Consider the following 13,875-nt stretch of genomic DNA (forward strand, 5'->3'; position numbering starts at 1 on the left):
TGTCCATGATGAGCTCTAGATCCCTTTCCTGGGTGGTAATTCCTAGTATGGAACCTAACATCGTGTAACTACAGCAAGGATTATTTTTCCCTATATGCAACACCTTGCACTTGTCGACATTACATTTCATCTGCTATTTGAATGCCCAATCTTCCAGTCTTCCAAAGTTCTCCTACAATTTCTCACAATCCACTTGTGATTTAACAACTCAGAATAATTTTGTGCCATGTGCAAATTTCATCACCTCACTCATTCTCTTTCAGATCATATATAAATGTATGAAATAACACAAGTCCCAGTACAGATCCATGGGGCACTCCACTGCTCATCCTTTTCACTTCAACCCTTTCTATTAGTGCACGCTCATCTTTTACCTCATTCCTTGCCTCTGGAGCGCACCCCTCCCTTTTACCTCATTCCTAGTCTGTGGTGCACACTCTTTCCTTTTCATTAAGAACATAAGAAATTGCCATGCTGGGTCAGACCAAGGATCCATCAAGCCCAGCATCCTGTTTCCAACAGAGGCCAAACCAGGTCACAAGAACCTGGCAATTACCCAAACACTAAGAAGAACCCATGCTACTGATGCAATTAATAGCAGTGGCTATTCCCTAAGTAAACTTGATTAATAGCCGTTAATGGACTTCTCCTCCAAGAACTTATCCAAACCTTTTTTGAACCCAGCTACACTAACTGCATTAACCACATCCTCTGGCAACAAATTCCAGAGCTTTATTTTGCCTCTGGTGCCCCCCCCCCCCCCCTTATACTCCATTCCTTGCCTCTTGTGCATATGCCTCCCTTTTATCTCATTCCTTGCCTCTGGTGCACATTCATCCCTTTTACCTCATTCCTTGTCTCTGATGCACACTCATCCTTTTACCTCATTCCTTGCCCCCTAGCGCACACCCCTCCCTTTTACCTCATTCCTTGCCTCTGCTGCACACCCCTCCCTTATACGCCATTCCTTGCCTCTTGTGCATCTCATTCCTTGCCTCTGGTGCACACTCATCCCTTTTACCTCATTCCTTGCCTCATGCGCACATCCCCCCTCGCTATTCCCTGAACTCGCCCCACGCGCTTCCGAAGAGACAGCAGGAACCGGATCTGCAGCAGGCTGCAATGCAAACCTGTCCCTGGGTAGCATGCGAGGGCCATGCTGCCCCCGACCCCGATCAGTGCGGATCGGAGTTCAGCCTCGCCGGCTATTTCTAGCCTCCGGTGACCTATAAATAGCCCGGGCGTCGGGAGCGCGTCACGGCCGCTATTAATAGGCTGCGAGGTGACAGCGGGCTTACTTGCTCGCTCCTCTCTCCTTGGATGCACCTCCCCTGCTCCTCCTCCCGATTCATGCACCTCCCCTGCGTGCATAGCGCCTCCTTTCCCCATACTTTCATCTCCCCTTTTCCTCTCACCTCCACCCATGTATCTCTCCTGCTCCCTCCATATCCCCAGCGCTTCCCCTTGTTTTCCCTTTTCTCCTCTCCATGTATGCATCTCCCTGCTGTTCTACCACCTCTACTACAATGGACTGCCAGGTCCCCCGACCCCTAACCATGCATGCATCCTCTTTGCACTCTTCCCAGCCCCCCTTTTGTGTGCACCTGTTCTGGCTCCAGGACTTGGGATGCATGTATCTCCTTCTCCTCCCCCATGCATGCACTTCTCTCCTCTCCCCCTTTTTCTCTCTCTCTTTTTCACCCAACATCCTCCTTCTCTCAGGTCCCCATACCCTATTCAAACAGAAAAATGTAACCAAAGAAGTTGTCTTAACATGTATTAAAACACTTTATTCCAAATCAGGCTTCAAGAGGTCAGTAATTCACATGGACACTCACCTGTGCCCTGAAGATGATGATGTTGGTAATGGCTGTGCTCCTGACATTACTTTTTCAGGCAAAAAAAGGTACTATTGGGTAGGCCAGGGGAAAACTCAGTTGCTCCGGTTGTGGTACGAAAGAGGTGGAAAACCCCCGTACTATGTCCATAATCTGTTCGATGGCCTGTTCAGACCTCTGGGCCAGTGTGATTGGTGGAGCATCTTTTTCAGAAACTAGAGCAGATTTTTGTTCTTTATTGGTGGAGGATTGGATGATTTATTTATTTATTTAATGGTTTTTATATACCGGTGTTCATCCAAGGATATTGCATCGGTTTACAGTAAAACAAAACAAAACGTCAGAGCGTTGTACATAGAACATGGTAGTAATAATTATGAACTAATATAAAATAACTATGAAAAGAGAAACATAGTACATATAACAAGTTAATAATAATTTTGAACTAGTATATAAATAATTAACAGAGTAAAGACTAAGTAGTTTAAGCGGTAAAATATAGATTAAAGGGAAAGAGGGGGGAGGGGGGAGAGGGGGAGGGAGGGGTGGAGAGGGGAAGGAGGAAGCGATAGTACATAAAGAGGGATTTAGAAATGTTGCATCATGGATAAGGCAGAGCGAAATGGATAATGTTTAAAGTGCTTGTAAGATAGGTGGAAAGAGTTGGGATGAAACAGGAGGGATCATGTGTAGGCTTTAGTAAATAGCCATGTTTTGAGATTTTTTTTGAAGATTTTCGGGGATTGTTCAAGCCGTAGTTCAGTGGGCAGAGAGTTCCATAAGGTAGGGCCAGCTAGGGACAAGGCGCGGGCCTTAGTGGAAGAATATTTATAGAGTTGGGGTGAAGGGGTTTGTAAGGTAGCCAGGTATGAGTTTCTGATCGGTCTGTTAGAGGTATGAAATTGCAGAGAGTTATTGAACCAATTCATTTCTGATAATGGAAGGATAGAACAGATGGGATCCAGAGACTGCAGATGGAGACCTTGGGTAAGTAGTTGAGAGTAGGGATGTGAATCGTTTTTTGACGATTTAAAATATCGTCCGATATATTTTAAATCGTCAAAAATCTTTAGGGCCACGATACAATACCAATTCCCCCGATTTATCGTCAAAAAATCGTAAATCGGGGGAAGGGGGAGGGCAGGAAAACCGGCACACTAAAACCCCCTAAAACCCACCCCCGACCCTTTAAATTAAATCCCCCACCCTCCCGAACCCCCCCCAAATGCCTTAAATTACCTGGGGGTCCAGCGGCGGTCCGAAACGGCAGCGGTCTGGAACGGCCTCCTGCAATTGAATTGTGTTGTCTTCAGCCGGCGCCATTTTTCAAAATGACGGCACAAAATGGCGGCCGCCATAGACCAACACGATTCGACTGCAGGAGGTCATTCCGGACCCCCGCTGGACTTTTGGCAAGTCTTGTGGGGGTCAGGAGGCCCCCCCAAGCTGGCCAAAAGTCCCTGGGGGTCCAGCGGGGGTCCGGAAAACGATCTCCTGCCACGAATCGTTTTCCGTACGGAAAATGGCGCCGGCAGGAGATCGACTGCAGGAGGTCGTTCAGCGGCGGTTTAATTTAAAGGGTCGGGGGTGGGTTTTAGGGGGTTTTAGTGTGCCGGCTCACGATTTTCATGATTTTCACGATATTTCAAACACCCAAACGGCAACAATACGATTCCCTCCCCCTCCCAGCCGAAATCGATCGTTAAGACGATCGAGGACACGATTCACATCTCTAGTTGAGAGACTGGTGTACTACAGGCACAGTGGATAATCACTTCTAATAGATAAAGCCCAGCTAATCTAGATCAGGGGTTTCGCCTCCTGTTTTATGAGGAGGTTACAGTGCTCCTTCTTCCCCCATTTCTTTCTTATATGAATCTCCCACTGTAATGGGTAATGCTTCTAAGCTTTGAGATAACCCTTAGGCCAGCAGGGGATCGCTGCTGTTGTGCTGGTGGACCCTTGGACTGAGGGGGAGTTGACGCTACCTGTGGGGAGGAGCCCCACAGGTCCCCGCCTTCGGTAGGCGAGGCTGAGGAAGAACAGAGACCCCCGCTGGAGCTTCACCTCTACCAGCCCACGTTCCCCTTAGGTTGAGCCCTCGGGTGCCGGGACTGGCTGGACTTACGTGGGGTCTGGCAGAGCGCACTATTAACCCACGTTTGGACCTATTAGTGAAAATTTGTAACCTATCATTAAAATCATCCATTGTACCTGAAGACTGGAGGGTGGCTAATGTAACCCTAATATTTAAAAAGGGCTCCAGGGGCGATCCGGGAAACTACAGACCGGGTAGCCTGAATTCAGTGCCAGGAAAAATAGTGAAAAGTGTTCTAAATATCAAAATCACAGAACATATAGAAAGACATGGTTTAATGGAACAAAGTCAGCATGGCTTTACCCAAGGTAAGTCTTGCCTCACAAATCTGTTTCAATTTTTTGAAGGAGTTAATAAACATGTGGATAAAGGTGAACCGGTAGATGTAGTGTACTTGGATTTTCAGAAGGCGTTTGACAACTGCCAGAAGTCTAAAAAGCAAGATGGGAGAGTTAGAATGTATAGCAAAAATCTGCGGGATATTCTAACTCATTCTGATTTCATTTTTAAACAGTCTTTTAGTTACACGGTGGGCATCCATAAACCATGTGGGAATTGCTCCGTGTGCAAACACACCTCGACGCTATCTCAATTTACCGACCTCAGCTCCGGTAAAAATTTCACACTATATGGTAATTCTGACTGTAGTTCTGAAGGGGTCATCTATGCCATGCGCTGCCCCTGCGACAAATTGTATGTGGGGAAGACTAGGAGGCAGATTAGAACTAGAATTATAGAGCACGATCCAATATTAAACATTCTCGAACTCTGGCCCCTCTAGTTGATCATTGGATTACGTTGTCACATACAGTGTCTGATTTATTTTTCTTTGTCCTGGAAACAGTATCTACTCTCCCTAGAGGTGGTGATTTTGATACACATTTGATCCGTTGTGAGCAACGATGGATACACAGCCTCAACACTGTTTTCCCTGGAGGTTTAAACAAAGAAATAGAGTGGGTTCATTTTATCTAATTCTGATTGGATGGGAGCTCTCTGTCCTGATAGGTGGGTCATCTCCTCAGCTGATTGGTTCGCGAATGTTTTGGCGCCCTTTCTGATTGTTTAATGGTCTGTGTTTAATCTAGTGTAGAGCGTTCCCTGCCATGTAACTCTGTAAACTTTGTGCAGGTAAGAATTGCATGTATACTTACAATTTATTGGTGTACGGCATTGGCACTTTTTCTTAACATGGTCCTTTCTTAATGTTTTTGTTTATAGAATTTGTTGAGATTTACTGTGTGTCCCTCCCGACGCAGCCTCGGCGAAACACGGGTCCGTGTCGGGGGACCCTTCCTTTTGAGAATATGGTTGTTATATACAGTGGAGTTGCCGATTTAAAATAAAGAACCCTCCTGGATTTGAAATCTCTTGGAATCTTGGACTGTGTAATCCTAAATCTAGCACTCTTTTTTGGTGTGTTACTTGTATTCAGAGTGCTAGCTGTGCTCAGTATCAATGCAAGCAATATTGTGGACGGATTAGGAGGAAAAATTTGCCTTTTTGCAGATAACACTAACGTCTACATCATAATCGACAACAGTGAGGGAGCAGAAGGAATGAGAAGTGATTTTGTAAAGCTTGAAGAAAGGTTGCCTGCTTGCAGCTAAGTTTTAATACAAAAGAAGGTCCATATAGAACTAATGAGCCATGAGCCTGCTTTCCACATCTGTGCACATGTGTGCAGATACTTTGGCAGCAGGTGCGGGGAGGAGGAACCAGGATGGAAAGAGAGGAAGGGCAGGGGAAGGAGAGAATGGAGAAGTTCAGGGCTAACGCATCTACTGGGAGGGGGAAGGACGAATGATGTTCATTTATGGAGACCACTGTCTCAGAAACGACAGAGTCAGGATGGTGGCAGTCTACAGAAAGGCAACCCAAATGGTATGGAGTCCGCACCGGAAGACTTGTGAAATGAGACTGGAGGACCTAAATATGTCTACCCCAGAGGAGAGGAGAGACGGGCGACATGCTACAAACTTTTAAATACCTGAAAGGTTTAAATGGTGTACATTAATCAGACCTTCTCTGGAGACTTTAATATTACAGATATCCCACAGACTGATTCTAAGCTATCAAGAAGCCAAAATAAAAATCAAAAAGACATTGGAGTGAGCTTATTGTACAGAGAACTTCAGGTTTTTGATGTGTGGAGACTTAAGCATTTCGATGAGAAACATTTTACATTGTATTCTCCTGTTCATAATGCATATACAAGAATAGATTACATTCTTCTATTTGAGGCTTTTTTTTTTTTGCTAAGATTGAACTGTGTGAAAGAAGAAATTCCTTTTTCAGATTATGAGGCAATAAAAGTTCAAATTGACTTAGTTAAAAAAGTGCAAAGGGAATCAAGTTAGAAAATGAATCCAGCATTGTTTAATGACCAGAAATGTGTCAGCTATTTGAGAGATGTATGGAAAGATCACAAAGCACAAAATGAGTCTATTGCAATTAGGCCGAAATCTTTTTGAATGCAGCTACAGTGGTAATAAGAGAGCAAATTATTGCACATGAGGCCCATTCTCATAAGATAAGGAATAGTAAAATAGCAGAGCTATACAAGAGGTTGCAGGAATTAAAGCAAATGATACAAAGAAGGAAATGTCAACGATTACACATGAGGTGAATAACTTACAGAATATTAAGGCAACAAGGAATTTACAGTATTTAAAATATTAATTATATCAGTGAGGTAGTAAAGCAAGAAAACTACTAGCAAGGCTGTTCAAGAATGAAGGAAACAAATAATAACCCAGATAAATCCATCAAGGTCAACAATTAAGTTCAGCATCAGAGACAGCAAAGGCATTTGAACAGTATTACAAATCTTTATATTCTAAAGGCCTATTGTGTTAAATTGCATGAAAAATTGTTTAACAGGCTTGTTGTCCTTCCTCAATTGACAGAGAATCAGCATCTTTTGTTGGAAGCCCCAATAAGAGAATTAGAAATAAGAAAGGTGATATCACAACTACAATGAACAAAATCACCTGGGCCTGATAGATTTGGGCCAGCATTTTATAAAATACTTTGTGACTTTATACTTCCACATCTGAAAGGCATGTTTCAAAAGTCGAGAAATGTAGGATATTTTGAAGAAGGCCAAAATTTAGCCACTATCATTTTAATACCAAAGCTGGGGAAAAATCAGGAATAACCTTACTAAATTAAAATAGAAGATTCTTTCTGCTGTATTGGGCAATAGAATGAATATTATTATTAAGGCAAATTATACAAAAGGAACACTGTTGTTTTTTTTTTTTTTTTTGCAGGGAAAATACTAAGTGGCTAATATTATAAAGGTATAACTTCTCATTCATCAAGGGTCACCTTCCTAACCCTGGGAAGCACTGGTCCAGCTCAACCAAGGTGGGGGAAAGTCCACACTCTCCAGGTACCGTGAACTGGGGGATAGGATCACCTGCAACATTCAAACTGGGTTGAGGACACTCCCATTAAAAAAAACCCCCCAAAAAAAACAATGTCCAGATCATAATTGGGCTCCAAAATAAAAAAAAAAATGTACTTTCAAAATGAACCAGTTCAGCAACACAAACCACATGTTAAGTTCATAGTCCATCACAGTAGCAAAAATCAGAAAAAACACAGGGCAAATCTAGAAATTTATTTATTTATTTATTTATTTATTTATTTATTTATTTAAGTTTTTTTATATACCAACATTCAAGACAATAGTCCCATCATGCTGGTTCACAAGAAACAGGGGTGCAATTAAAATAAACTTTACAATTTGAACAATAGTGCAGAAAAGCAGTTACATGTAACAGGGAATCAATAACTTGGAAGAAGGAAAATGAAGAAATCACAGTCCACACTCTTCTAACCACTTATTCCTTCCCAGTTACTCTTCTCTTCTCTTTTCCCAGGTCCTCTGCGGTCCCAGACAGAAAAAAATAAAGTCTCTTTCACAATTCCTCCTCTCAAATTCCCCATTGTTCATCTCAGGGGCTCTTTGTCAGTTTCTCTTCTCAGAGTTCATTTACTAACACAGCTCCCGGAATGGTTCCAAGGTAACTCCCTCCCCCCCCCCCTCCCCTTCTCTAGGTGGATGCAGTTTCCCCCAGCCCTGCACTGAAGTCCCACACCTGTACTTCTCTTCCTTTGGTCCTGTTGGCCTCCAACACAGCTCCTTTACTTTTCATCCAAGCTACACTTTTCAATCTCCTCCTTCTCTCAAACTCCTTTTTTTCCTCAGGCTACTTTGGTAGCCCTTCAGCTCCTACCATTTCTAAGTTTCTCCGTAAGCGCATTTTGAAGCACTTCAAACTCCTCAGCTTCTCAGCATGACAATTCTGGCACTCCTTGCCGTCAGGCCCCCATAGGTGGAATGTTCCAAAATGGTTTAACTGATAATAAAACCAAATTACTAAGTGCCCTCACTACATAGTTATTGTAGGTCTCTCTCACAGCCATTGATGTGGAATTCTCTCACAATTCCTGGGGGAAAAAATCACATGAAATGACTTCCCATACATATTGCATTAAAAAAAACCCCAATTCTGAAACTTAATATATGTGGACTGCATCCCAACGCTAATTTAGAGGGAAAGAGAAAGATGTTAAATACATGATGACAACAGCATCTTTGCTCTTCCAGATGTAATTCAAGGACTCCCCTGATGCTGGATCCACCAAAGGAATCTGTAAACAAAACAGTATTAGGACAGAGAAAATTCCCTGTTCTGGCCAGGAACAGAAAACATTCTCCTTCCCTCCTTTTAAACTTTCTGTTCCCATTGATCCTAAAATAGTCACTCTCTAGCTACTACTCACACCACACACTCTCCTTACTGCATCTCACTAAACGACATACTTCACTATTACTTTGAGGTACCTCCTATATATGCTCAACATTCTTCTGCACACATTTGCAGGGATGTGGACATTCAAATATTACCAAGCTGGATATATATTTTCCCCTTTTTTCCTTTCATCCTGACATGCAGGATTCCACTTCACGGGACTACCTATCTTATATACAAACAAAAGAATCCACCAGTAATAAATGTATTCAAATTGTGTACACACACACACACACACACACACACACACACATATATATATATATATATATATATATATATATATATTTATTTATTTATTTATTTATTTATTTATATCAATACCTTCTGTTTTAACATTGTATTAAAACTATTATTTAAGGAGAGAAAACCCAGTCATTTCAAAAATTAGTTCTGGTTGTAAATGATCAGGTTTTCGAGATGCCAATTATCTCTACCCCTTCATTCAATGCTATACATTCTAACTCTCCCATCTTACTTTTTAGACTTCTGGCATTAGCATACAGACATTTCAAGGTATATTTTTTATTTGTATATACAACTTTCTTAGCAGTTGACAGGGATAATCTGGCATCTTTTAACTCTATCTGATCTTTACATATAGACACATGTGCTGTTTTGACTTTTATTGGAACCTTTTGGGATGCCCTAATTCCCCTGTTATTTTAGTATCCTTTGAAGATACCTCCCTCCGAACCATGCGCTGCTGAATGACTGCCAGCTTACCCCCTTGTTCTAGTTTAAAAGCTTCTCTATCTCCTTTCTAAAGGTTAGTGCCAGCAGCCTGGTTCCACCCTGGTTAAAGTGAAGCCCATCTTTTTGGAGTAGGCTCCCCCTTCCTCAAAATGTTGCCCAGCTCCTAACAAAACTGAATCCCTCTTCCCTGCTCCATTGCTCATCCACGCATTGAGAGTCCGGAGCTCTGCCCGCCTCTGGGGACCTGCGCATAGAACAGGGAGCATTTCAGAGAAATGGCTTCCAGAACCTCCCTCTCACACCCTCCTATATCATTGGTGCCCACATGTACTATGACAACCAGCTCCTGCCCAGCATTGTACGGTCAATTTATAAATGATCCCTATCAATGATGCCTTACTGTGCATCTGCTCTCTGACCCTTCCTCCCCCCAACCCACCCTCCATGTCTCCCCCAGCTCAGATCTGCCTACTGGATTCAAATCTGTATTTTTTTACACACTCAATAACTACAGAGGAAACAGGAATACAAAAGTAGGGGTGTGCTCGCATGAACGCTGAAGAGCTGGGTGACATTCGTAAGTTACTATCTGATAACATCATCTCTGGAAAGAACACATTCTTAACTTCATATTCCATTTTTCCTCTGTAGTGACAGCGTATAAAAAGCCATTATATCCTGCAAGAGGGTTAAAAACTACCTACTTGAAGCTTAATTTGAGCCCAGATAAAAGCTCTTTGCATACATATTTTTTGGGCCTGTCTTTTTGTACATGGAGTAAGATGCAGCCCTAAGCCGCTGCAGGAAATTGGTAACTGCTGAAACCACAATAACATCCTGTCACAGCAGAGGAGGTGCGAAGCGGGACGGGATAGCCTCTGTTTACCCAGTCAGCTGGGTGGAAAAGTTCTCTTCAGGTTCTGAATTTCCATCTCTGGTTGTTCCATTTTTTTTCTTTTCTCTGAAGTGTGACCCTCATGCCAAGTCCTGCATGTGACCTGCGGAACGGAGAGTTTCCTCTCTCGTTCTTCTCTCCGTCCCTGGGGTGGAAATGCAATCCAGAGCTTTTCTGAATGTAGCTGTGAGGAGGCTGGCACTGTGCCTATGCACAGGCTCAGACCCTGGTGCCCGGAGCCGACGATAACAGGGGTTCTTCTTTCTTTTCTCTGTTTCAGTGGGGCCATCTCCATCGTAGTCCTGGAAAACTTCAGTTGCCATGGGAAATTTGTCGCCGAGGTTCCCAGGGCCAAGTGGAACTAGGGAAAGGGTGAGGGGCGGTTGGACAGATACAGAGCCACATGGCTCCCTCTCAGTAGCCATTTCTCTGCTGCTGCAGCCTCAAGCCCCACCCCTCTCCCAGCCTAATTGCAGCGATTGTTTTGATTAGAAATGCTTTGCAATGTTTCTTTTTGGTGCTCCGACCTCCTCTTATTAAGTAAATTCTTATATCTCTTTCAGTACCATTATAAAAATAAAATAAAATCAATTTTATTTTATTTTAAAAATAAATAAATTATTTTGTTGCAACAGGTGGGATACCTGAGCCAAGGGCAAGAAGCGTACCCAGGGTCAACATGCACGGCACCATTCCTGAGAAGGGATCTCCAGCCTGCAAGGTGTCAGGGCGTTGCACTTGGGCTCGCCCCTCATTCATGGATGAAGCTGGTGGCTGGGCGGTTTGGTTAGAGCGTCTCGGGAATGCACAAGGCGCAAGTTGGGTGCAGCCACACCGGCAGAGGCCCAGGGACTCTTATAGTGATCCGGCCTTTATCACAGTGCCAAGAAAACAATCCAGCACTGAAAGGAAAAAAAAAATCTGTACTGCAAAATCCATGCTCCAAAATTCCATCCCCACATATGAGAAGAGTGTAAAAATGCCAACACTCGTGTCTTACATACTGGTACGTCTCAGTGATTACTCCACAGTATAATCATCGGCCCCTACAGTCGTTATTCAAATTTTAGTTGTTTTGATAGAAATGCTGTTAAAATCTCTGCAACTGTGACAGAAAAATATAAAAGTGCAAACATATTTCTATTACAGTTACAGTGATTTTAATAGTATATTCCATAAAAAAAAATGTTGAATAATGACTGTTGGACCGATGATTATACTCTGGAACAAGTATCAGGCAAACACTGAGCAGTACCAGTTCCTTCCTTATATAACCCTCCATTGTATGAGACAGGACTGTTGGCATCTTGATCACACTGCAGCAGGTCAACAGAGATGATCAACCAGCCCACTAACTCGTGGCGGGCAATCAGGCAACGTGCTTTTGATACGGTCTTCTACTGGAGGCTGATAAATAAAAACTGCGCAGTCTGGAGGCAGGTTTCAAGGTAGGGGACTGGCTTAAAAACTGGCTGAAAGCTTGACCGCAGAGGCGAGTGGCAAATGAAAGTCACTCTGAAGAAAGAAAGCTGATGAGTGGAGTGCCTCAGGGTTTAACCCCTGAGCTGGTTCTGTTTAAAATCTTTTCTGAGTGATATTGCAGAGAAATTAGAAGGAAAAGTTTGCCTTTTTGCAGATGACATTTGGATCTGCAACAGAGTGGACACTGCTGCTGGAGCAGACATAAGAAAGCTCCAGGAGTGGTCTAATACTTGGCAGTCAATGCAAAAAAATCTGAGGAAGAAGTACATGATGGGGGGTGAGAAGCTGATATGCACTGACCAGGAAAGAGACCTGGAGGCTGATCGTGCCTGATTACGTCAAGGTAGAGAAATAGTGTGAAAAGGTGGTGACCATCCAAAGGGATGCTAGGGTTCATAGGGCTGAGTGGCTGCCCAGGGCCCTAGGCAGGGGAAACATTATGCTGTCCCTGCTGTCACCACAGCGGCAGTGGAAGTCAGCTGCCGCGCTGCTGCTTCTGTGTGACCACGTCATCAGAAGGAGTCTGCCAGTGGGTTGACCAAGTTATGAACGGGAGACTCTCCTTTCATTGGGCTGGCCAGCCGCCCCTGGACCACAACGTAGGATGAGGGACTCTCCCTGCCTCTGACTAGCCTGGGAACCCCTTAGCCTAATGTTGGTATGGGGAGAGGCATTAGCTAATAGGGGGGAAAAAAAGAAGTCATAATGGCTCTGCTCAGTTCTTTGAAGGAATCTCACTGTGACAGTGTCCTCAAGCTTTCGAGGCCTGGGTTCCCTTCACTCTACCATAAGAACCCAGGCCTCGAAAGCTTGGGAAGGCCGCAGGGAGCTGGCAGGACCTCACAATATACCCAAACAGAGTATGCTCACCTGGTAGTTGTGCCTGATGTAAGATGAGCTACTATTTTGCTTTCTGTATCTTTGAAGCACTGTAAATAAATACTTGCACCAGAATTAAGTTGGTCCAGTCTTACTGTGTTCCTGAGCTATTCCTGAGGCTGCGCTACACTCACCTAGAATACTGTGTTCAGTTTTAGAAGCAGCATCTCAAAAAGGAAATATATAGACTAGATGTGGTCCAAAGAAAGGCAACCAAAATGATAGAGGATCTGCTCCAAAAGCAGTCAGAGGTAAGATTAGATGAGAGACAGGGGAGATATTACAGAGACATTACAAAATCTCAATGGCATAAATAATGCACAGACTTTTTATAGAGGAAATAATGCTCTAGAACAAGGAGGTTACAATACAAAGCTCCAAGGGATGGATTCAGGAACCGTGCAAGAAAACATTTCACAGAAAAGGTGGTGGGTGCTTGGAATGCCCTCCTGGAATGGGTGGAATAGAGGCTAAAACAGTAACAGACTTCAAGTGGGCATGGCTTATACTCAAAAGATCCTTATGTTCAAAAAGTGAAGGGATAGTGGAAGCATGAACTGGACATCATGGGGGTCGCCAACTGTGGTAACCTGCATGGAACAGTGGTTATGAACCCAACAGCAGTATTATGACTAGTGGAGGCTCCAACCCCCAACTGCCCTTAGACAACCGACCACCACCCTCCCTCTGAAGTCACAGGCAGGCAGAGGAGAGTCCCCGAGCAATGATGCATCAGCCATCCGGCCTCTTGTAATGATGCGGCTGGAACTGCCACTGGAGCATATTTCTGGTGACATTAAAACCACCCTATTCTGCCAATTGGGTAGTTCATCCCAGGGTATGACTATATCCAGCTTCCAAGACTGAATTAGGGTATCCTGCGAAGAGCAGCAGTTATGACCCTAACAATGATGGTATCATTGGATTGGGCTTCTAAGATTAAATTGGAATACCTGGGAACTTTTGAGTTGTGGTCATTCTGAGACTGCAGTTGATTGGTAGGGGAGATGGAGGAATAAAGTGTATCAAATTTCTCTCTTCCACCACCCACCAATAATCCACTCTCTCTCTCTCTCCTCCCCATCCCCATCCTTGGTCCGGCTGGATTTCTAGCATGAGTTAGAAATTCATAGCAGATCAGGAATCCAGGCCAGTCAATTA

This window comes from Rhinatrema bivittatum, chromosome 11, assembly GCF_901001135.1.
Source record: "Rhinatrema bivittatum chromosome 11, aRhiBiv1.1, whole genome shotgun sequence".
Lineage (NCBI taxonomy): Eukaryota > Metazoa > Chordata > Amphibia > Gymnophiona > Rhinatrematidae > Rhinatrema > Rhinatrema bivittatum.